Source organism: Antechinus flavipes, chromosome 3, assembly GCF_016432865.1.
Source record: "Antechinus flavipes isolate AdamAnt ecotype Samford, QLD, Australia chromosome 3, AdamAnt_v2, whole genome shotgun sequence".
NCBI classification, from domain to species: domain Eukaryota; kingdom Metazoa; phylum Chordata; class Mammalia; order Dasyuromorphia; family Dasyuridae; genus Antechinus; species Antechinus flavipes.
Window position 1 is genome coordinate 74,745,189 of NC_067400.1, and position 26,793 is coordinate 74,771,981.

At 33.5% G+C, this 26,793-nt stretch overlaps 1 protein-coding gene across 23 annotated transcripts in view; it reads right to left on the reverse strand.

Annotated features, from left to right (window-relative positions):
- MAP2 (microtubule associated protein 2) overlaps positions 1-26,793 on the reverse strand; it is a 350,338-nt gene that overhangs the window by 112,903 nt on the left and 210,642 nt on the right. For all 23 annotated transcript variants that reach the window (XM_051983642.1, XM_051983645.1, XM_051983661.1 and 20 more), the window contains one exon: positions 10,646-10,713. The gene's annotated coding sequence lies outside the window, so the exon portion shown is untranslated. The remainder of the gene's footprint in view (positions 1-10,645; positions 10,714-26,793) is intronic.

Below are 26,793 nucleotides of genomic sequence, written 5' to 3' on the forward strand. Positions count from 1 at the left end.
ATTATATTTGTTTTCTGAGCTCAGGCCCTTGAGCTTAGTAGGTACTTGATACAAGGTACTATGACCCTTACTCCCAATAAACATTAAATGATTGATGGTTTAAACCAGCATTTGCTAAGACACAAGTGATTACTCTCTTTTCAGTATGTAATGAGAAATGAAAAGGCAAGGAAAGACACCCCAATTCTGGGTTTAGAATGATGTTTGACATTTTCAACCACATGAAATTGAGGGGCAGGAACTTCAGACAGACTGACGTGCATTTTCTTGCTAGCTTCCTGGTAAACTAAAAATTGTGATACCCACACCTTCCCTAAGGCAATACAAACCATCTGCCTGACTTGTAAAGGAAACCAAAATTCCTCAGGAAGCTGTAAATGCTTTTCAGGAATTATCAAAAATGAAAACAAGCTCCTGCTCTGTAGAAAACAGAAGCTGCCAAGAACAATCTTAATTAAAAGAAAATGAAGGGGAGCAAAAGAGAGAGAAAAAAGGAGGAAACTAGGGAGGGAAAGAGAAATAAAATTTGGAAATTTCCCGTGTCTTTTGAATAACCAAATCTACCAAATTTTTATAAGTCCAATTGTATCAAGAGGGGAGAATTTTGTGTTTTTTTTCCTGACAGATTAGTATAAAGATTGCCAAAAGTTAGACTAAAAGACAAGTATCTTTTGGTTTAAGTATTAATATTTGCCATATTTTATAAACAATTATAGAATAAAAGGAAAAATTGATACTTGCTAGTATTCATAATGGTTTTAGTTTCTTTATAGAAACTAGTTATCTTCTTTTAACCCTCTTATTCCCAGATAATCTACAGCTACTTTAATATGTCTTAGTTCATCATTCACACATATAAATCTAACAATATATGTACAATTTATACACTATACATTTTTAATATGCCAAATATCAAGACTTTTCTACAATTTATTTTAGTGATCCAAACAGATTTTTCTTTACACTGTTTTCTGCTAACCAGAACTTTTTTTAATTTCCTTATTTTTAAAAAGGAAGTTCTCCTTGGAATTCTTAATTCCCTAAACAAGGTTCCCTCAGATTGTAAACATATGCAAGGCAGAAACACACAAGATGAGGAAACAAAAAAGTCTTATACACAGTCTCCTCAGGACCAAGAGCTTTCTGTATCACAGCAGTATGCTTTGGAGAAAGATCTCTCAGGTTCTTTTGGCTACCCATTCTTTATTCAAGATTGATCATTACCGGATATTTTGATGGGCTTTGTCCAGCTGGGCTTTAAACGACTGCATCTTGGCACCTAACTCCTCACTGAAGTATTTACTTTGGAGAAGGCAAACTTTTCCTAATAGACAGCACAGATGCCTCAGCAGCAAGTTACTTTCTGTGGGCAACTGAGATCTATGGCATTCAAATAAATAAACAAACAAAAATATTTTAACCCTAAAGAGATTCAGCTTTAAAAAAAATCACTGAATCATCTCAGAAGCCAAGGTATGAAAAGGAGACTTGGAGAAAGGTTAACCACGTTTGTGACTGTCCAGAGATGCCTTTTTTTTTTGTTTTGTGTTTTTTTATCCTGAGGCAATTAGGATTACGTGACTTGCCTAGGGTCACACAACTAGGAAGTATTGTGTCTAAGCTCAAATTTGAACTCAGGTCCTTTTGACTTCCAGACTGGTACTCTATCCACTGGCCATCTAGTTGCCCCCAAAGATACTTTTTGTTGCCCAACAAACCCATCCCAGTACATGCTAAACTATTAGATTTACTTTGGAGAAGGCAAACTTTCCTTAAGAGATAGCACAGAGGCCTCAGCAGCAAGTTACTTTTTTGTGTACAACCGAGATCTATAGCTTTCAAAAAAATAAATAAACAAAAATATTTTAACCCGAAGAGTTTCAGCTTTAAACAAATCACTGAATCATCTCAGAAGTCAAGGTATGAAAAGGAGACTTGGAGAAAGGTTAACCACATTTGTGATTGTCCAGAGATACTTTTTGTTACCCAGCAAACCCATACCAGTACATGCTGAAATATTAACTATGTAATATCAATTTACTAGTATAACAGTGTAGCTAGTCCCCTTCCTCTCAGATACTTCTAGAAAAAAGAACAATGTTTTCTTTTCCCTCTGTGGGATGCAACACTTTTAATATGGTCTGATGCCTTGGGAGCTTGATTAAAATACCACCCACTCACAGGCAAAGGAAGAGGGATAGAAAAAGGACTTTTAACCTTTAAAGAAAAGCCAGTGGGAGCTCCCTACTGCAATGCAGCATTTTATGGAGCCCTAAGCATCCTGCAGTAATGGGAGGCTGGAACTCTGGCAAGCTTATTTTGCAGACTGCTTTATCTGGAAAATGTGTAACTGACTAAAACGGCCTTCATGCAAAGTGTGTTCTATTGTGTGCTGTCCTGGCATCCAGCTGTCCTCTGTACAAACAGACATGTCTAAAGAAAAACCAAATCAGACAGCCACCTTAAGGACTGTCTTAGAATTTATAGGTTTACCATGCAACCAAACTCATTTGGGATACTTGCTTATGTATACAATGTGTGGGAAAATTCTTTTTGTTTAATACTTCTGTTTTCTTATTTTTCTGTTTTATTCTTGAGTGGGCACATGGATCACTTCAAACTGAGATTATTTCTTATCACGTCCTCAAAGTGTCACATACTTTTACATGATGACATTTCTAAGAATGCAAAAACTTCAATAAGTTTTGTATTTTTTTTATTAGTAATCATTCATGCTGATTTGATTCCAGTAGTTTTCTAATCTTGCAGGTATATGTATAATCAACATATATCACAGTTTTGCTCTCCCTATTGCCCTCTCCCAAAAATCATTTGACTGATGTGTGTATAATTTAACTATTGGCCCTCAATAAGAAAATAGGACAATTTGGCAATTAGCACACAAAAATCATATAACTTGATCACCTTTTAGTTTGATTGGTTATTATCTTTCCCTTTAGCTTAATCTGTTTATATGTCTATGTATATTTACAATTTGATGGTGGTTCAATTTGGGGTGGGTCAGGATTGGGGGGAAAAGGAGAACTTGCAAAAACAGTATAACCTGGAAAGCTTCAAAAGGGTTAACTGAAGCAAATATAGACAAATCTCCACAATTCCTTGCCTGCATAGCAGATTCTGACAGCAACAAGAACATTTCGTGGGTGGTTGAGTGGGAGGAGAGAGAGAGAAAACTCATAGGAAGGCATACTTCCTGCTCTGCTCTTTCCAAAATGGCCAAATGATGAAGCTAAAAGCACTGGTGAGGATGGAAGGACAACACTGATTCTCTTTGTTATTTCTATATTTTCCTTTGGCTAATGTAGAAATAGGACCTGCTTCCTACAGCTTCTATACTATCTATGTTTGTTCTTTGGATAACTGAGGCCCTTTAAAATGAGCTCCCTAAATAAGACTCTTCTCTACCACAACATCTCTGTGCTCCCATGCTGAATCCTTTCTTGAGGGCTTTCCATCAATGGCTGCTTGAATACTTATGACAGATATTGCAGATACAGATTGAGTCATGGATCCTTTTCAATTTTGAGCTTTTAGAATTTGTGATTCTTTGATTCCCTGGTCACCCTGATGACATTAAATGAAGAAAAATGCTGCCACAATGAAAACTTTAAGAGAGACTTGTTGCCGTCATCACAGCCATACTAATAACCATTCAGAGATCCCTCAAGAATTATGAAGTTGTAACAAACTAGTTTGATTTAAGACATTTTTCTGCCTCTTTGTTTTAGCCCAGTCCAAATGTTGGTTCAATTAATTTACCAAGAATTAATATTAAGATCCACCTGTAGCTTTGGAGTCTTTCCTTATTTTTTATCTGACCCATATTCCTAATGTTGCTGTATGTTTCTAGATTAAGAAGTTATATAGCATAGAGGATACCAGAGACTCAAATAGACTCATCAGCAATATGGAGACAATAATGCTTTTACTAGCTAACTCAGCATATAGTAGTTATGAGGAAAGTGCTTTACAGAACTTGAAACTATACATATATATATTCATATCCATATATATAAATATATATACATAAATATACACATAGAGATATGCATATCTCTACAGATGTTATTACTTATTTTATATTTGCTTCTTTCTTTTCCTTCCTCCCTCCCTTCTTCCCTCCTTTCCTTCCTCTATCCATATAGAATATCATATTCTTATTTACAGATGCTCTTAAAAACATTTTTTTTCTTTCTTGCACCTCTGAATCCTTCCAAAGTACTTGGGTTTACTGGCTAGACTTCTTTCTTAAGGACCATGCCTTAAATCAGATTCTATTTGACCACCAATAAATCTTAGGTCAAGTCCCATTTAGCATAATTTCTTAAAAGATACTTAAAATGACTCTCCTTACTTTTCTTTTTGTTACCCTATATCTATTCCTCCTTCTCTCCTACCCTTGTTCCTAATGAACACACCAATCTTTGTTGTTTTGTTCTTACTCTAGTAGTCAATGGAGATAAACCTCTCTTAAGCCAATCAGACAAAATAATTCCAATATCATCTAAAGTTAAACCTGAGTATATTATGGGCTCATGACAAACTGTGATAAAATTGGGAAAATTATGGGTGAATCCTAATTCCCATCCCTAGTAATAACATCGTTCACCCACCTCACAAGACCTCATCTTCTCCCCATGTTCATTCGGCCAACTGCTAAAAGACGAAGCCTCCAACAGCTGCCATAATGTTAACAAGAGCCAAAGACCTTACAGCAGGTGGTACCACCTCTGCCTACAAAATTCCAACCCAAACAATCTGCTCCAAGCTGTAGACAAATCAGGAGAATGTGCTTATGACTCAGCCTGTTAAGTAGGAGGATTGTTATTGTTATTTTAGTTCCTGCCAGGATATGTAGGCAATTTTCCCTCTTTCAATCTTGTTTTAAGCATGGGAGAGTCCCCTTTAAATCAAACCCCTGGAGAGTGTGTGTTGTGTTGTGGAGTGTGTGTGTGTGTGTGACAGAGAGAGAGAGAAAGGATTTTGAGTTACAACCCCTGGTTTGGAGCTTCTTTTCTATGCCCACTTGCCTTACCAATGAAGGAGTTAAATCAGAAAATCTCTCAAACCCGCAACCACTCTATGATTCTGACTATAAACAGAGCCAGAAGCATACTAGGGTCTGTAAAACATTGCTTGTTTACAGTGGAGAGTAGAATAGGAATTTATAAAGGCAACATTTGACATTCTAATTTATCAACAATCTTTTTTTTTTAAAATAATTTTTAGTGTCTTAAAAGTCATTCACCCAGAATGTTCTGGCATTGGGGTTTGAGTACTGATGGAGCAGCAATCAGTGTAACTCAGGATGCTGTTCATTTTGAGAGAAAACTTAAAATTCTTAATTATTTTTCCTATTTTATTTAAATCCACTGGGGGTACTGTAGCCTTGTTACTTGTTTTCCTCTTGCTAAGTAGCTAAAAAAGACCTTACAGATATAAACATTTATAATAAGATACTTCTTCTTCTGAATGTATATATTTAAATCAGGAAATAGTAGTTAAAAGGATGGTTCTCTCTCTCTCTCTCTCTCTCTCTCTCTCTCTCTCTCTCTCTCTCTCTCTCTCTCTCTCTTTGTGTGTGTGTGTGTTTCTCTGTCTCTCTGAGTCTCCCACTTCCCAACAACAACACAGATGAAATATAGATGCCATATTCCCCCTCACCCTCAAAAGACAAAAATGGTGGATTTTCCTCATCATATTTAGGTGGAGATAGGGAGCCATAGAAACTAGCATCGAAGCTAGCTTCAGTGCACACAATGAACTAATTATAGACAAAGGCTTCCAAGTCTATGGACCTAACTACTGAGTATTTTCATTTCATTTCATATTGCCTTTGGAAAACTCCCCAACCATTAAAAGTGGTGATGAAAGTGAAAGTCTAGTTTAAGATTTCTTTTGAACTTCTTACATTCTTTTCTTATACTCTCTTAGGGTGCCGAATAGTGAAATAATCCACAATAATCAAACTGAAGTATTCTTTTAAGTTTCTTTTAAATTTAAAAGGTTGTGTTTATTCTGGGGAAATAAAATAGATTTGCATTATTATTCCATGTAAAAAAGAAGATGTATTAGATTCAAATGACCCAAGGAGCCCCTGAGGAAACTACCATTCTACTAAAAAATATAAACGAGATGGAGGTGCAAGAAAGCTTAATTCTTTACCAAGATAATAGAGATATGTTATACCTACATATGTTACAAGCTAGTCACCTAATGAATTAAAAAAAAAATTAAAGTACTTATTAAGAACAAGGCTGCAAGCCTGAATGTAAAATACAAAGGACTATCTCTGCCTGTAGCATACTTACAATTTAGGAAGTAAGAGAAGATGAAGATTTTCACTGCTAATCATAATAGAAAGTCATATAAGATTAATGTTCTGATAGGAAACCATAAGAATTAGATAACAAGGACCTCACTTCTACATCTGTAAAACGAAGGGGTTGTACTGGATGAAACTTTGAGGTTCTTTCCTCTTTCAAATCTAAGAAATTATTGGCTTTTGGATTCTTCGTTCTTTCTATGTGATGTTCAGATTATGTGGTGAATCTGACCCTGGCTCTATGAATTATATTAACCATTATAGAGATTCCTTATTACTATATAAGTTCCATTTAACTCAAGTTTACATAATAGTTAGTAGTTGAACTGGGCTTAGAAGGAAAGCATACTCTTGAATAGTAATATAAAAAACTTACCTTTTGTAGAATAGAAATTTTTGTAAATTCTCTATACATTTATTAAGGAATCTCACATTAACCAATTAAGAATTATTCCCCTTTTATAGATGAGTAAGATGAGGCCCAGACAAGTTCAGTGACTTTATCATAAGTAGCAGGGTTTCATCCCATATCTTCCTGATCTTATTTAGTACACCACAAGTGACAGGACAAGGGAAAATGTGCTTCCTACGTGGGGGCAAATTAGGTAGAGAGAAGCATGCAGAAAAATGAGGGGGCCACTTGGGGGAACCATGAATAGTCTAGTTTGACTAAATAAAAAAGAGTATTTGAAATAAATTAGTATAAGATTAATTTGGGAAAGTTAATATATATTGTTACTGTGAGGCTCAGAATCTCTTGAAAGTCATACTTCAAACTTGGTATTTTGGAGAATGATTTTATATATAAATGGCAGAAACAGAAATGTTTCAGGGAAAAAGAAGCAGAATTTTGTTTTGTTTTTTAATTAGGAGGAAGAGATTATGATAAGTTTGGTTTTGGATATGGGGCATTTGAAGTGGCAACTGTACACCAAGATAAAAATATGTAATATACATCTAGATAGTATATTAAATAGAGTGACTAGATTCATAAATATATGAGTTCACATACTGCTTCATAAGTGAATCTAGACAGGAGTTTCATCATTTGTTAAATGAAGATAATAATGACTTAATAATAGAATTGTTATGAAGTCTTAGTATAAAATATGTATATATGTATGTGTCTGTATATACAGACACACACATATGCATATACATGTTATATATATAATGTACCTGCATATATAGTAGTTTAAAAAACTCATAGACATATAAATGTTAGTTATTATTGTTGTTATTGCTATTGCTGCTGTTATAATCCATAAATTTTGTTCTGGGGACACTGTCAGGAGAACTTGAGTTCAAATTCAACCTCAGACACTACTGTGTGTGACCCTGAGCAAATTACTTTAATCCCACTTACCTCCTCCAAAATAAATATAGTTCTGGAGTTTAGGAGGGAGAATGATAGTTGCTAATGAGATAGACTTAAAGATTATTGGATGATAAGATTTCAGAGCTGAAAGAGATTAGAGATCACGCAATTTGACTTTCTAATTTTAACTAAAAGAAACTGAGAACAAGAGGCCAAATGAATTGTTTAAGGTCACACAGCAAGTTAAAGAAAAAGCTAGAACTAGAATTGCTTCCCAGTCCATGTGTCATACCATGTAGCATCTTCTAATGAACATCTTATAATAGAGATAAAATTTGGGTTTTTTTCTTTTGAGAGGTGACAGCTAAAATCATGGAATGGATGAATCTGCTCAGGAAAGGGGTAAAATGAAGAAAGAGATGCAAGAACAGTTATAGGTACTGCCTAAATTTAGGGGATTGGTGGCTGATAGTCCAGGAAGTGAGATAGATAGAGACTTATGCGATTGTAGCTTCAAGGACATGGTTGAGGAAATGATAGTGAACAGTTAAAGAAGGTTCAATTTGGTGTCTAGAAGGGCATTGGTGACTAATGACAGCACTTTCAATGGAGCAATGATGACATAAATCAGATTGGAGTACAAGGAGTGTGGTGCCTACATACAATTTCAAAATGCTCTTTCCAGAAATTCAAAAATGAATAAAAGAGAGCCATGGGAAGGTTTCTGGAGATGCCAAAAAGATAAAGGAAAGAACTTTTTCAAATAGCAGATTCCTAAGAATGGAAACAAAAAGGAAGGAATCAGTGAAAAGGTTAAGAGTGAAGATATGTAGGAGAAATAAAATGACTGTTCAAGCAAAGACAACTCTAAGGGAGAGAATAGAATCAAGGAAGTGTTGGCAAGAAGAGCCAACTCCTCTTGTGAAAGGAGTAAATGAAGGAAAAAAATGTACAAGACTATACAAAAATGTCATGGAACGGGGAAGTGGAATTGGGAGCACCTATTAAAGAGCTCTACTTTTCTCATGGGGAAGCCAGTTCAAAAGAAAGGTGGGAATGATGTTGTGTACTTGATGAAACTAAAAGCTGATAAGAGATGAATCAGAAAAGGAAAAATATTTATCAGGAAGCAATGAGAGATGCGTGAGATTAGATCTCATAAATCATTTAATCAATTAATTAAAGTTAATTTGAGAGACATTCCCTTCCCACCTCTAACCAACCCAGAGAATAGATACCTAGAATCAAGAAATGGTAAGAACTCACTAGGGATATGGATTAATGAAAAGCCCCAAAATAAAAACTATCATCAAAGGGATGGAGAGATTCAAGAATAAGGTGTTATTGAAATGGCTAATCATTGTGTCAAGTCTGAATATTTGGCTTGTGAATACAGAACAGAAGTGTTAGAATAAAAGAATAAAAAAGAAGTGAGGGCTTAGAGTTCTCATAAAAACAGAGACTGCTTTGTAGGATAAAAGGCTTGACAAAAATGAAAAATATATTACTATAGTTAGAGATAGATATTTCAGATTTTAAAATCTTGGTAGGAAAGTAGCTTAAAGTAATGATGAAATTTAAGTTATCATTATCTAGAAAACGGATGGAAATAGAGTGAAATAGGAAGCTCATAAACCAAGGAAATAAGGAACTCTGACACTTTGTTGTTTGAATGGTCAGCAAGATAGGTGTTAAAGACACTTGAAATAATGGTAGGGGGCTAGTTAGAGAAGAAGACTGTATACAGGTATCCAAACCACTGAGTGCAGTGAATTGTTCTATGAAAAGAAAAATGGAAAGGATGTTTTAATAGAATTGCTTAATTTCATGGGAGTAAAAATTGTTCAGGGATGGTGATGGAGAATTGATAAGGACTTAGTTGAGGGAAGCAATATATACAACAGGATCAATGATCATGCTGACTCTGAACATTTTCCTCTATAATAGAATGTAAGTGCCTTGAGGGATGAGACTATTTCACTTGAGATGTAATCTCCAAAGACCTAATACAGAATGTGTATTTGCAGAATGAATAATAAAGAGAAAAAAAAGCAAAACCACATGCAAAGTAGTTAAATACAAAGAGGTGATGAGGGAGTATATCTTTGGCCAATGGAAAGCCAGTGAATTGGGAAACCCAGTGTAAAGAAATGAGAGAAAGCAGTTTGGATGGATAGTGAAGTGGAGAGTGGAGAGTGATCAGTTATGGATGAGGTTGGGAAGGATAGGTTGGGGTCAGATTGTAAAAGCTTATAAGAGTCAAACATAAAAGGTTTATATTTTATCCTAGATGTAATAATAGGAATATTTTGTTGTTAGGACTGAACTGAGAATCTTTTCCAATTGATAGAAGATCTGACTCTCTGTCCTCCAATGGACTCAGGATTAATTCCATACTGAAACTCACTGAATATTTGATAAAAATAATCAATAGATTAGTTGAAAAAGGTTTAGTTCTAGCTCTGTCACTAATTAGCTGTGCAATCAGAGGCAAATTATCTTCCTTCTCTGAATTTCACTTTGTCAGTTCTTAAAACAAGAAGGTTGGACTACATTTTCTATAAAATCCTGAGAGCTTAGATCTAAATTAATAAAAAAAAGTGACATTCTGTTATCCAACAAACAAGAACATAGTACAAATATTTTGAATTTTTACAATGTCATAATTACTGTGTGCCTTAGAGATACTTCAAAAAATTAATTATGACAGTATTATATGTTATACCAGTCTGTAAAATCAGTATTCTATATTATTATTACAACATTAAATTCAACCAGTTATTTACAGTTAAATGCAATTTTGGTACACTGTAAGCCATTATCAGTGTTGGTATTTTACAATTCATGATTATATTTTTTCTTTCTGGTACAGCTGGTAGAATTTTTTTTTTCACAAGGAAAGGCAATTTAGTAATGGGATCCCTGCCCTCAGAATCCCTCAATAACCATATAGTAATAGAAAGAAATAGAAAGGTTCTTACCAAGTTAAGCTGATAGCAAAGAAGCAAGGCTGGGATGTCCTGGGTTTCTAAAAAGATGTTCGGGATTTCTATAAAGAAAGAGGTTAAAATGTTAAAGATTTTTTTCTAAGTATTTTATATAAGGCACATTTTAATAAGAGAGAAAAACAAGAGAAAATAAATGTACTCAGATAAATAGTAAAAAGGGAACAAAAAGAGATTTTTAAAATTGCAATTCCTCTATGTAGGAAATGTGACTAAAAACTGAGATAAAGTTTTATAAGGTACCTGAAGCCAAAGACATAGTGTAGCCAGGGCATCTTACATTCTACTATTGTCATTACAACTGAATTTTAACTCTACTGTTAAATGTGATTTACAAACTAAATGATCTTGGTAGATCTAAATGATTGGTAGATCTCCTAATTTTGGCATTCCAGGCTCTACCTTCTTTTTTTTTTCATTTTTCTTTTATTTTCCACTTAATAGTACTTTATTTTTTCCAGTTACATGTGAAAATTGTTTTCAATATATATATTTGTAAGATTTTGAGTTCCAAATGTTTATCCCTCCCTCCATCTTTTCCCTTCCCACTGCCTAAGGCAGCAAAGAATCTGATATGGGTTATACATGTACAATCATAGTTAACATATTGTCATATCCACATATCTTCTTAAGCTCATTTCATACTACTACATTTTATGTGCTCAGAGTTCAAATCTAACCAAACTTTTATCCATCTTGGATTTTTATCCTACCCTCTTCTATTTCCATGTCTTTGTCCCTGACACTCCCATGCTTACAGTACATTACTTCTCCATCTTCATTGAAATTCTTCCCTTTTTTTCAAGGTTTAACTCAAATATAAATTCCTTTAAGAAGAATTCCCTAAAAATTTCAAACTTGCTCCAAAGTAGTTGATTTCTCTGTCTTTCAGTTTTCTTAGAGGATTACATTTGGTCTTTGTTATGACTTCATTTCCCTGCCATAGTTTCCCTGGTGACAACCTCCTCTTCCTGGCCATTAGAACTAAGATAATTAGGGCTGCAGAGCTCTGGCCACTCTAGAATTCCAAAAAGTCATAAAACTCCAGATGGCTTATCTCAAATGCTTGGACATCTCCTGGGCTCAGACTTCCTGTCTCCTAGCTTCTTCACTCCCAACTTATCAGAATTTATGATCCTTCCTTCACCCCCAACCTGTAAGAATTAAAAAGTTATGGTCTTTCCTGGAATTTCCACTCTACCAGTGCTCTACCCTCCTCTCGCCTTGCTTTTGTTTCTCTGACCACTGGAGCCCTATAAAAGTCTCTGGAATTACTCATTGCTGGATGCTTTGAGATGAGTCCCATCCAAGCTGGCTAATATAGCTTTGCCAATCCTACTTCTTCACTATTAAAATATTAAAAACATCTAATCTCTGTCTTGCCTCAGTTTCTCCAGCATTACATTCTTCACCTCTAAGTTTAATACATGCTCTCTTATATGTACCCCATTTTTTCATTAGCTACTTAATGTCCTATCTATCTTTCTATTCCAAATGCTTATACAGAATTCCACATATAGTAGATACTTAATAAATGCTTGTTGAATTGAATTCTTTGGGCATGGTCTTTATTGGAATAGTCAGATCTCATTGTAGCCTGTGTCTTATGATTATGTTATGCTTTCATTTTAAGGATTTGGTAGACTCATGAGTATTATTCCTTTGTTCAGACAGTTTAGACAATTTGAAAAAGACCCTGGAAATATCTTAAATACATATTATTAAATCTAATGTGAGCCTTCAACCCCATGATTATGGTAGAAGTTGACTATATTATCCTCACAAAACCATTGGTTTATTTTGCTTATTCCTTGGCTTATTCAGAATTTGCCTTTTGGCCTCTCTTCATCCCTTCTGGAAAGTGAACATAAACTAATGGAATAGTAAGAGTTGAAAGAGATCTTACAGATCATCTCATTTTATAGATGCCTAGAGAAGTGGGGCTACTATGGGCACAGGAGAGAAAAAGGGGGGTTAAGAATGATCATCTTCCTGAGTTCAAGTCTGGCCTTGGACACTTACTTAACCATGGCCAAGTCACTTCATCCTGTTTGCTTCCATTCTTCATGTGTAAAATGGGTTGAAGAAGGAATGGCAAATTATTCCAATGTCTTTGCCAAGAAAACCCCAAATGGGATCACATGACTGAAAAGATTGAACAATGACAACAAAAGGCCCAGTTGGAAAGGAAGTTATTTGTCCAATGTCATATGCTGGTAAGGGATTTAGCCTGGATTTGAACACAATTTTTCTGTTTCCAAGTTTGGTGTTCTTTCTACTATATGATCCAGAATTTTTCTTTCTGTAAGAGTCAGCAACTTTAAACGTCACTATCCATTATATATGACCTTTGAAACATCATTAAAAAATAAACTTTTATTCTAATTCCATGGTTCTGAAGAATTTTCCATCTCTTGACTCAGTTTTAGTGTTTGAGCTTGCTCCTAAAATTTTTACTTAATTCAATTTTACCATTTTTTCCTTTTTTTTTTTCACAATAGAATACATCAACAATCCTCTAACTTATACTTTTCAACCATTGTAGACAGAAATGAGATCCCATGAGTAGGAAATGTGTTGTCTAAAACAAACACTATAATATATTTAATTACATATTATTTCGATGTCATTGTGACAGCTTGCTTACTTAGTTGACATTGCCTTTCAGCCTTTGTTCCTATGATTTATGCTTTAGAAATACTATATCAAGGAGGATGTACTTTTAAAAACATGACTGTGTAATAAATAGCAAGTGATTGGTCAGTCTTACTAGCTCTCTCTTCCAAAAACTACCTTTTTGCTTCATATAATAATAATTAATTGGATGAAATAAGTGCTACAGAATGGCAGTTCTCACCCAGGCTGTATTGACTCTACCAAGCCACAGAATGCAATGGAATTTTTAAACAAGCTAATTAAGTTTTCTCTGGCTTTGTGGATTGATCAACATAGTGGACACAACTAAACCTATTAAATATCTAAAATTTTAAAAGACCCCCTGAGAGTATTGTTTTTCCCCAATTTTAAAAAATATTGTTTTGAGTTTTAAGTTCTATCTTTCCCTCTTTGTCTTTTCTCTTTCCTGAAATGGTAATCAGATATAGATCATATGTGTGCAATTATGTGAAATATTTCTACATTTGTCATTTTTGTACAGAAAGACTCAAACAAAAAAATGAAAAAGTGAAAAATAACTATAGAGAGCTTTGATTTCTTTGTCTGAAAATTGTCTGTTCATATCCTTAGACTTTCATATCCTTTGAGATCAGTTGGGAAATGATTTTTTTAAATGAATTTGACTCAGTTCTATATATTTTTGAAAGATGAAATGTTTATTAGAGATACTTGTTGCACATCCTCCTCCCCCACCCAAGTTTTCTGCTTTCTTTATAATTTTGATTGAATTGGTTTTATTTGTGTGAAAATTTAAAATTTTATATGACCAAAATTATCTCTTTTACATTTTAGAATCCTCTCTATATCTTCTTTGGTCCTAAATTCTTCTTAAGTTGGGCAAAAAACTATTCCATGCTCTCTTAATTCACTTATAGTATCATTGCTTTTATGTAAATCATGTACCCATTTTTATCTTATTTTAGTATGTAGTGTGAGATATTGGTCTATACTATTTCCCACCATACTGTTTTCCAATTTTTTACAGCAGTATTTGTAAAATAATGAGTTTTTTTGAAAACCCGGATCTTTGTATTTATCATATACTAGATTACTATTGTCATTTACTATAATGTAAACCACTAATGAATGATATACCGCTCTGTTTCTTAGTATTAGATTACTTTAATAATTATTGCTTTATATAACAGCTTGAGATCTGCTATAGCTAATCTACCTTCTTTTGAATTTTTTTCACTGATTCTTAAAGAATCTTGATTCATTTTAGGAACCTAATTTTAATCTGTAACAATTTGATACAAATTTACAAAAAAAATGTAATTTAAAATTTTCTGGGTTATTACAATTCAGAAGACAATATTGGTTGGAGTAATATATCTTTGGAAAGAGAAAACAGAAATGAATAGTATGCTTAAGTTTTCTCTGTATTACAACTAACTATTGTGTGTGTGTGTGTGTGTGTGTGTGTGTGTGTGTGTGTGTCTACACCACTTTAAAGTAATGATGTTGATAATCCTAATAACTTAACCAGTTTAGGCTGATAGTGTGTTCCCCCCTCCCTGGCAAATCCAACTGCTTCATTCCCTTTCTAATAAGGACTATATTACTTGACCTGTAATAAATCTGATTCTATTTTACACCTATATAATAATGTTCTATATTGCATTTTTGAAGAGTAAAAATGCAATCACATTTTTGTATTCCCCTCAGTTAGCAGGGTCATGGTCACAATACACCTCAATAAATATTTGTTAATTGAATAACTGCAAGGAAGAATAGCTATAACAAATCATTTCTTATTTTTTCCCTATATGTACCATTTTCCTCTTTTTGGAATGTAAGCTCCTTAAGACAGGGACTGTCTTAGTTTTTTATAAAATTTGTATTGTCAGCCCTTAGCACAGTGCCTGACATATAAGAATTAAGCAAATGTTTTTATCAATAATTCATTCATTCCATCAATTCTTCATTAAGTCAAATTTTTTTTATATTGAGTTTCATCTTTGTGTCTTGGTAAATGTGAATGTGTTGTGCACATACATTCATTGAAGTTGGTAAAAATGATCAAATAATAGAAATAAAATAGAAATTCTAAATATATATAAATATAATTTTCTATTACTTTGCCAACTTTAAAAAAACTTATTATATATTATTTGGGGATTAAATAGGATCTCTAATTACTGCATGCTTCAGCATTTGTTCCAGTTTCAATCAGGGAATTTAGTGAACAAACCTAGAGAAAGAAATTGGGCATCTGGGGTTTCATATCTTAATTCAGTCCCCAAAATAAAACCCTATTTCTCTTTTTTTTCAGACAAAGCAAAAGCAAAGATAGATACAATTTTTAAAAATAAGCAGGAAAATTACATTTTGATAAAAGGTATCCTAAACAATGAAACAACATCAATACTCTAAACACATTTGCATCAAATGGTTTAGCATCCACAGTCTTTTTTTTTTAACTTTTTTATTTTTAAAGCTTTTTATTTTTAAAACATATGTGCAGATGATTTTTTTTTTACATTGACCCTTGCACAGCCTTGTGTTTCAGATTTTTCCCTCCTTCCCACCCTCTCTCCTAGATGGCAAGAAATCCAATATATATTATATATATTAAATCCAATATGTGTAAACATATTTATACAATTCTCTTGCTGCACAAGAAAAATCAGATTAAAAGGAAAGTGAGTAAAAGGAAAGTAAGAAAACAAAATGCAAGCAAACAACAACAAAAAGGAGTGAAAATGTTATGCTGTGATCCACATTCAATTCCCACAGTCCTCTCTTTGGGTGTAGATGGCTCTTTTTGTCACAAGATCATTGGAACTGATATTCAGTCATTTCATTTTTGGGAAGTCACATTCATCAGAATTATTATTTATATTGTACAGTGATCTGGTTCTGCTCACTTCACTTAGCATCAGTTCATGTAAGTCTCTCGGACTCTGAAATCATTCTGCTGATCATTTCTTACAGAACAATAATATTCCATAACATTCATATACCATAATTTATTCAGCTATTATTTGATGGGCATCCATTCAGTTTCCAGTTTTTTGCTACTACAAAAAGGGCTGCCACAAACATTTTTGAACATCTTGGAGCCATTCCCTTCTTTATGATCTCTTTGGGATATAGGCCCAATAGAAATACTGCTGGATCACAAGATATGCACAGTTTGATAACTTTTTGAACATAGTTCAAATCGCTCAGCAGAAAGGCTGAATTCGTTTACAATTCCACCAGTTTTCCCACATCCTCTCCAACATTTATCATTATCTTTTTCTGTCATCTTAGCCAATCTGAGAGGTGTGTAGTGGTATCTCAATTGTCTTAATTTGCATATCTCTGATCACTAGTGATAAAACCCTCTTTCTTTCTCAAGAGGCATTTAAAAAGTAGTTCAAATGAAAGGCTATTTTTGACCTCTAAGGAAAGATAAATGGTCAGAAAACAATCAGACATAAATGATTTATTGAAAATAGATAACCACTCTTAGAAGAAATCATAGTATTCAGAAAAGATTGCCAATACATCCCTTCATTCTCTGCCTGCAATTTTGTGTGTTTCAAATATCGAGAATTACTTCCACTAGGTGATTTTTTGTTGTTAAAATAGGTTATATTATTTTAAAATTGTTTATCTATGTATGGTTATTTGCATTTATAAATTTTAAATTTTCATGTGATCTTGGTTATATAGGAAAATGAAATAGGATTATAAAGCAGACATTTATTAATAATAAATCATAATTTTAAGACTCCTACATTCAATTATGAAAACCCATATGGGGTCACAAGTCACAGTTTAAGAAGTTTTGTTGTAAGGCATCATTGGAGGAGTACACACTTCTATGAAATTATTCATCTTTTGTAAGTTTGAGGAATGTGATGTTATGACTAATTCAAGATCAGGTATAAATGTGAATTTAAATAAATTTAAAAGTTTCAAAAATTCTTTATGTAAATAAGATGTATATTCATAGGTCTTCTGCTATATAATTGACTTTAGGAGGACTGGTTTTGAGGTAAAGTCTTTTTATTCCAAATTTGGAATTCTTTCTTCTGTCAAAATCATGAGTATAAAATTCACTTGACAATACTATAAGAATGGATCTCACCAAACTATCTTTGAAATCCAATCCCAGAAAGGCTCCCTCCTAAGATAAAGGAGCCCATTGTTTTAGCAAATGAATTTTAACAATAAACCCTTGCATCATTTGGGTGCTACACATAACATGTTTACAGAGTTAAGCTTTCTTAAATGTGTTCTATCACTTTGTCAGGGGGTCCCTAACTGAAATGTTTCAAGTAGCTGGAATCCTGGGTTTTGCTTCTGAGAGCTAATCTTAATTGTTTAATTGCAAACACTGTTCTATTCAATTTGGTCTCAAATTCACAAGGGCTCCTTTGTAGTATATCCCTACTATCATCAAACAGGGGTTGTGATTCAGTGTGCTTATGTCCATAATCACAGCATTTCTGCTACTGGGGAATGAATTACTAATATTGTTGGGAAAATATCCATTATCCAGCCAATCTTTGAAGTAGCAGGATGACTGCCAGTGCACATTCATTTACTCTAACATGTTACTGAATGACTTCCATCTCTCTATGACATTTTCATTCCAGCAGTTGTTACCACTACCCATTTGTGGCCAAGAATTAAAAAAAAAAAACATAGAAAACTAAAGCTCTTTTTTATTTATTAATCTATTCCTTCTGTCATTTATTTATGTTTTTACTATAAAACAATCCAGATCAAAATCCTTTTTCTCCTTCATGAGACTTCTTTTAAAAACACTATTGCTTTTAAAAAGAATTCTGTCTTTGGCAGAAAATTATTTGAAATATATATTTAAAATATTTGAATGAACAATGGCTAGAATACAAAATCAAACAAACAAAATTTACAGAATTCTTATTGATACTAGGTTAGGAGTTAGAGATACAAAGACAAAACAACAACAATCTAAACCAAAACAATAATGTTCTTTCTTTGTCTTCAATAAACTTCTATTCTAGGTAAGTAAATATAGAGCACTTATAGAATAACACAAAATGATTTGAGAAAGGGATGATTCCTAACAATAACTAAGGATGATGGGTCTACATACATGGCACCTTGCTAAGATTGAAGGAAATAGATTGAATTGAAGAACTATAGACCATCCTGTGCATCTATGAAATAAATATTCCCGCTGAAGCTCCAATTAAATGATGAGGTCTTAACTATCATGGACAACAAAGGTGATTCATGAGAAGCATTGGTTAAATTAATTCCTCAGTGAAAAGGCATGAATATGAAGGATGGAGAATCTTGCCAGAGGAATTAGAAACAGGTCAGTGAGGAATATAGGGAGGGGAAAGAAATACATGAAAACTAGAAAAATAGAAAAGAGTCAGAAAATAATTGACTAGTTTTTAGAAGCCCCAAAGAACATACATTTGTTACTGCAGGTAATACATCATGCACTAGAGATTTTTGAATGGGATTGGGATGATAGAATTAGATTTATGCTTTAGAAAAATCATCTTGCCACTTGGATGGAGAAGAGAGAAATTTGAGTCAATTAGAAATTAGAAAAAATTGAGTCTAATCAATTAGAAAGCTATTGTAATAGTATAGACACATAGGTGGTGAAAGTCAGAATCAGGGAGAAGACTGTTGGAGACTGTGGAGAGAAGGGGATACATATGAGAGATACTGTGAAGATAGAAATCACAAGATTTGTTAGGTAAGTGAGAGCAAGGGGTCAAGATTGAGATTAAGAGCCTAGATGACTGACAGGATGGTAATACCCTGGGTAATGATGTGGAAGTTCATAAGAGGAAAAGATTTGGGTGAAAGACAATGCTGAGCTGTCTCATTAAGTTAAGCTTACTTAGTGGAAGTTTTATGTCTACTTCTTCCAAAGGAAATCAATATCAGCTAAATCCTAATTAGATGGTTTAAACTTGGAGTCTGAAAATTTATGTGGTCAAACTCCTCCATTTCAAGGAAATAACCCTAATTCTGAGAAAACTGAATTACAAAGACCAGGGCCAAGAAGGTAATTATCAGAGCTAGTATTTGAATACATGTTTTGTGACTCCAAATTTTGAGTTCTGGGAAAGGTTCTTACTTTCTCCTACTATTATTTTTCTCCATAAAAAGAGCATTAATTACACCAATGGATTCAAAATCTCAAACATAGGCTACACAAGGGCCCACAAAACTCTCATGTATAACACAAACAAGATTAAAATATAATGAGCAAATTTTTAACAAAATAAATAAAAATATCATACAACAAAATAAATGTTAATTTGTTGTTTTCTAAGTCATTATGCAAGAGACCTGTTTCTATCTGAGCTTGACACCAATGAATTATACCACTTATGGTATAGATTTGTTGTGAAGAAAATACTTTAAAAATGTGAGTTTTTATAATATTTCAGAGTGATATCCAATAATTACATTATAGGTTATAATAATATTCAGCCACAGGTTCCAAAAAGTCGGGATAAGCCAATGCAGCATCTTTTCTCTTAACACATGCTGATTTTTTTTTTTTGTTTGTTTCATAACTAGGAGCAAAATAAATTGTTAATGTAGAAATTGGCATTGCCACTCTGTGAACATGTGGCAGCAGACATTAAGTGCCCAGGTGCCAGTAACTCTGTATTCCCTTAAATTGCTCAGCTTTCATCTATTTAAAAACCAGGGTAACTCTAGGGCCAGCTTTGGGAAGCAGGGAGTTCAGAGGAAATGCGGTTCTACTTACCTGAACAGCCATCTGCTGTTTTGTTTCCATTTTTTTTTTTATATTAAGCATTAGCATTAGTGCTTATACATTAACAAAATAAATGTGATGCACTTTTGAAATCTCATATTAAATAATATCTCAAAGATCCTCCAGACAACCTACACACCAGGGCCAGATTGATTTTTTTCTAAAATAATGCACTGATCCTATCACTGCTAATAAAAATAAAATAATATAACATAACATAAAATAAAATCATCAATGGCCTCCATTCAATTCTCTATAATCTAGTCCTATGCTAATCTCTTCTTTCAATCATTCTCCTTGGTATATTTAGTAAATGGAAAGCAAATTAGAATTGGAAACCAGAGTATCCAGGATCACAAGTCCATTCGATAACCTGCTACTTGTGTGATCTTGTGCAGCTCTTGGAATTTCAGTTTCCTTACCTGAAAAGTAGGAAGATAATACTTGTGCTATTTACTCTCCAGGGAAGTTGAAGAAAATACTTCATAGGTCTTAAAATACTTATATAATATATACATGTATATATAATATGATATATAAAATACTTAAAATAAAATATGAACAATTATTTGGGAACTAGAAAAAAATACCTCATAATTTCTGAGGATCATTGGAGTGCAATAATACCCCCCATAAATTGTTCATTAAGAGGTTTGATATAAGCAAAACCACCTGGCAGAGTACTATACAAGGAATAGGCATTCAGTGAATATGCATTAACTTGATTTATTTTATCTGATACTTCTCAAATAGATTATGAAGTCCTTTAGGATAGGGACACTTGTGTAGTTATCTGCATTCTCCCAAAGTATTTATCAATTATACATAGGTATTCAATCAAGTTTTAATGGACTTGATAATTTGGGCAATGTCTCTGCCTCCGATTAGTGAGAAAGATAAAAACCTTTAGGCTTGCAACATTTTATCAAAACCAGTTGTCAAAATTTGCAGAATCCACCCAAAATCTTTCCACCATCAAGGCAAATACCCACTCATATACTATGCCTGTGGCAATGACATACACAATCCCACATAAAGCATACATGATAAGTCACAGGTAAGTAAATGGAAGCAAGAAGACAATAGACAGAATACCTGCCAAAAGTAATTGAAAATAACATTAAAAAGCATCCCAAATGAATTTACTTCAAGGACCAATCTTGATTTCTGAAAAGAGCTGATGAAACTCAGTTTTTCTCTTCTATATAGTAGGTTTTTGGTGATTCTTTGTAACAATGGCATGTTCGAAGTGGAGAAAGTTTATGAAGGAAATAACTGCCACGTAAAAAAGAAATATAAATTAAACTTTAAAAAGAAAAAAAAAATCTAAATGCAAGATTGCCTAGGGTGATGATGACATTCTTTATTTCTTTTCTAAAATGAATCTTATCTGATTTTCCTTGTACAGCATGATAAATGTGGAATTATGTTTAGACAAAATGGTAAGGAACTACTTCAAAAATGCATCTTACTATAAAGAACTCAATTCAATATAAAGGTATTTATTTTTATAATCAATAAGATAGTCCTATCACTTATTTACAGTTGTCAAAAAAAAGCCACACCTGTGTTATTTTCAATCTACAATTGCAAATAACACAAACTTCTTTCCAGAAAAAGAATTAGCTTCAACTTCTGTCATCAGTCTTATGTTGAAGGGAAGATTAAATTTTAGCCCAGAAGACAACATCTATTTTGCATCTCCCTTCATCTTCAGTGAAATTCAGGATTCTCCATTCAACAAGAAAATCAACAAGATAGTAACAAGCCATTCTTCTTCTCTAAAATCAGTAACAGGGAAAGTAGGGCAAACATTTCCTATGTCAGGGAGGAAAAGAGCTCAATGAATCCAGTATTTGAGTAGAACTGTTTATACTGTCATTTTCTTTATTCTTCTACTCTCTAAGGCAGCCACTGAAAGAAAATGATAGGTAAGATAGGTGCAACCCTGTATTTTTCTCAAAATAAGTTTATGCCCCAATACAAAGCCCCTCATTTCTTTCATGAGTTCTGTACTTCCTGCATCTTCAACTTCCTGTTTGACATTTCTACATGGATATCCCAAAGTCGATAAAACTCAATTCTTCTTTTTCTCTAAATATACTTCTCCTAAAGAACTCACATGTTCATAAATGTAGCAACCCCTACCCCTTTTATAGTGACAAGGAACTGGAAAATTAGTAGATGCCCATCAGTTGATGAATGGCTGCATACAAGTTATGGTATATAAATGTAATGTAATATTGTTCTATAAAAAATGATGAGTAGGCTGATTTCAGAAAACCCTGGGAAAGACTTACATGAATGGATGCTGAGTGAAGTAGGTAGAATAAAAGGATATTACACAACAACAAGAAGATTATGAGATGATCAACTGTGATGGACTTGGCCGTTTTCAACAGTGAGGTGATTCAAGAAAATTTCAATAGACTTGTGTTGGAAAGAGCCATCTGCATCCAGAGAGAGGACTATGCAGACTGAATGTGGATCACAGCATTGTATGTGCACTTTCATTGCTGTTTGTTTATTTGCTGTTTTTTTCTTTCTCCTTTTCTCCCCTTTTGATCTAATTTTCCTTATGCAGCATGATAAATGAGGAAATATGTTTAGGAGAATTGCACATGTTTGTTCTATTGTGGGTTCCTTGCTGTTTAGGGGTGGGGGAAGGAGAGGAAGGAAGGAAATAAATGGAAGACAAGGTTTTGCAAGGGTGAATATTGAAAACTATCTTTGCATGTAGTTTGTAAAATAAAAGGCTATTATTATAAAAAATAAATACACTTCTTCTGACTTTCTTATTTCTACTGTGGACAACTACATTCTTCTACCCACCCAAATTTGCAACCAGTATTCTCACTTCCTGACCCCCATATTCATTCCATATCCAATTACTTAATTTTGTTTATTCGACTTCCTCAATATCTCTTTCATTACTTCCCTTCCCAATACTCACATATCAACATCTAAAGCCCTTTCCATCTCTAAATCTAGCATCTTATTAAAAATGTAGTCTTCCCTCTCATTAGCCCTGAATGTTTGACAATTGCTTTTAGTTTCATTTTCCTATTCTTCCCCCCCTTTCCCCTAAATTGAAAAGGGTCTTACAAATAATATTATTCTAATTACCTTATTTTATAGATGAAAAAATAGCAAAACAAAAGGTTGAAATAATGACATGTCGAGGTTATAGAGAAGAGATGAGTTATGAGTCTAAAACCAGAAGAGAAGAATAAGAAAGAAGTTTAATAGGCACCCAAATTAGACTTTTTCCAATGCCCAGATGTTAGTAACTTCGGTTCCAAGTTTGCTTAAAATAAAGTGTCCAGGAGCAGAAAATACTACATATAGAGGCAAGTCCAAGACTTTGACAATGAGACTTTCAAAAGATTTTTGAAAGGAAGACAAAAAGGGTTTGTGGCTTTTTAAATTTTTTCTTCAGTTAACTTTTTCAGTCCCCCATATGTAACTTTCTGACCATCAAAGCCTCCTCAAATACTTTCCATTTGTTGGCATATACTCACAAAACACTTAAGGATGGGGGGAAAAACCCAGTATAGACAAAACATGAGAAGGAGTCAAATGCAGCCTGATTGGAATATGACTTGGAGAGGAGTTTTGTTTCATTTTAGTTCTTAAGACTGAACTAAGTACTCTCAATCCACTGTTTCTTTGGTGAGATAGAGGTGAACCTAGATGAGATATCTGAAGCCAATTCATTCACCACCCCCACCCTTCATTTTACAAATGAGAATTTTGATGTCCAGAGAGATAGAGGTAAAGAAACTTACCCAATGTCACCCAGGTAATAGGTACTAATATGCCTTCTGATTTCAAATTAGTATCTCTTTTATACTCTTTTAAAAGTTGCAAAATGTTAAAATTCCATAAGTATTATCTCCTCATCAAATTATGATTTTTCTAAAGAGACAGAATCTTGCTTGAAGGCTCTTTATTCTTAATTTGGTCTCAATAAACCAAAATAATCTTTCTAATATATTTAAAAAAACTTGTCTCAGAAAAAATATAGCCTTCAGTTTTTCATTTAAATTATTTCCCAATCTGACTTTTTATTTTATTTTATCAGCTTTCTTATCCATTACTCTCTTTTATACACTCTTCCACCTAAAATGGTCTGCTTTCTATTTCTTAAACTTAGCAGTCTACCTCCATACCTTTGTTCAAATTAGAACCCCTGCCAGGAATTCACTGTTTCTTCACTTTGACCTTTTAAAATTCCCCATGAAGAACTTCCTCTTAATATCAAATTAGGAACAATATGTAGGGAGAAACCCTGCCTGATCCCCCATTTGCTAATATATGTTCCTTCATCTTCAATATACATTTCTATATACTTATAGGTGCACATGTTTCTATATATTATTGAAGACAGAAATAATGTGAGTTTCTTGAGAAAAGAAATTACTTGTCTTTTTTTTATCATAATTGCTTTGAGTATAATAGATGGAAAAAATCTACTATAAAAATGCATGTTTGATTGGATTGAATGCCTGCTTCATTTCTTAAAACTTCTTCAGCAGGTGTTGCTCAGAATCATCATTATTTGTAATGAGGTTATAGGTTTAAAGTTCGTTGTGCTATATACAATTCTTCATCTGTTCTCCCATTCCTCAGTCATTTAAAAAACATTTAAAAATCAATAGTAAAGTACACATGATACCCATGAATACAACATGAAACCCATGGGATGGTGGCTGGGGGAATAAGGAGGGACTGCCAGCTAATTGTTGCTAGTTGATTATATATGATTCATTCATGTGATTTCTGGTTATACACATGAAGGTCTCCAGTATGACATGGTTGCATCATTTACTCTCTATTGCTATCCCTCCCACCCCCAGCTGGAATGGTTCTTGGAATTCTGCTGCTGTTACTTACAATAACAAAAATTTATATAACATTTTAAAATCAATAAAGCATTTCATGTATATTATCTCATATGTCATACCCTTGGTACATCTTGGACAAAGCATTTAGTAAAAAGGCTATGGAATGATATGTCTAAAATGTTATTGGAGCATGAGACTCAGTGCAATTAGGTCTCTTAGATTCCAATGACATCAATGCTTAGCTACAATATATTAGAGCAAATTCAACAAAAGAACACATATTTCTTTTTTTTTTAAACTATTGATATTTTCTATCACTTAGATTTCTCCCTATATTCTTCCTCTCTTCCCAGAGAGGCATCCTTTATAATAGTAATAGTTTTCAAAAGAGAAAGAAAAGAAATTAGCAGCACCTATAAATACTTTTGGGGGAAAACCACTTAATTTTATATATTATAAACTAATGTTTACCACCACCCCTTCATAGAAGTGATGAGGGAGACTTTCTCATATTCCTTCCTTGAGACCAAGAATAATATTTGCAATTGTGCAATATTCATTTTCAATTCTTTTGAAGTTGTTCTTTCAATTTACATTGTTTTAATTGTGTGCTTTTTTGGCTTTATGACTTTTCCTTTCATCCATCCATGTCATCTTTCCATGTTTCTTGCTATCTTTTATATTTATCATTTCCTGTAGAACACTTATATGCCCTTATAGGGGATCATGGAAATCTAATGTAAAAGTCTAATCTCTAATTTCATCATCTGAATATGTATCTTTAGCCAATTTATCATTCAGATGCCTTTCTTAAGTCCTTTGGACATACCATGTCTTTGAGATCATGGCAATGCTAGTAAAGACCTCATTTTGTAATGAATCCAAACTCACCTGCTGTTTCCCATCTGTCTACCTGCCACAGCATGCATGGATTATGTTGAGAAGCTTTTTGGCTGTGACAAGCTGACTGAGCAGAAAACAGACTTCTAAGGGCAGTATGGACATTGGAATTGTAGTTGTGGTTCAAAGAAATCAATGATTCATCCTCCTAACCCATTCATGTACTTTTACCCAGACTATATGGCTATCTGATGTTGACTATCCAAGTTGCTGTGCCAAGGCAGGACTTTATGACAGGAACCTGTGCCAGTGAGTAGTGATTTCAAGCTATGATTGCCTGATGGCATATTGTAAAATGAAACATTACACTTACATCTATAATAGCTAAAGATCCTTAAACTGAAGTCCATGCAATTGTTGTGTAAGCACAAATACACACTTGTGTGCATGTATACATACATGGATGCTTATATATGTATATAGAGCCATATATAGCTATATGTGTTTATTTGAATGTTATTGATTTTTTTTGGCAATCCTATACATTTTATGCATTTAAAAATACTCTGAGAAAAGATCCAAGGACTTCACTAGCTTCTTAAAGGGGTGCTTAAAAGGTTAAGAACTCCTGCTCTAGAAGATAAAATCTCACAAATTCTTGTGGGTTTGTTCTTGCTAAGAGTTTACAATTAAGGGTACCCTCCAGTTATCTTGAGCCTATCATATTCCCCTTACCCCTTTTTTTGCATAGTCTTAAAGATGAATATACTGGAGAACTTAATTAGCCCAGTGGGAATGGAAAACTGGCTCAGATCCCTTCTTATTCTCTAGTCTTGACTTCAAATATAATTTTTCCAAAATCTATTTTCCTAAGAGTGGGAGTCATTATTTCATTACTAAAATCGTTTGTAATTATTCATTTTTTTTAAATGATTTTTTTAGTTAAGTGAAATGATAGTGGTTAGAGGGATGGAGTGGGAGAATTAAAAGCAAGATCAAGGACTTTTTTTAAACCTTAATGGTAT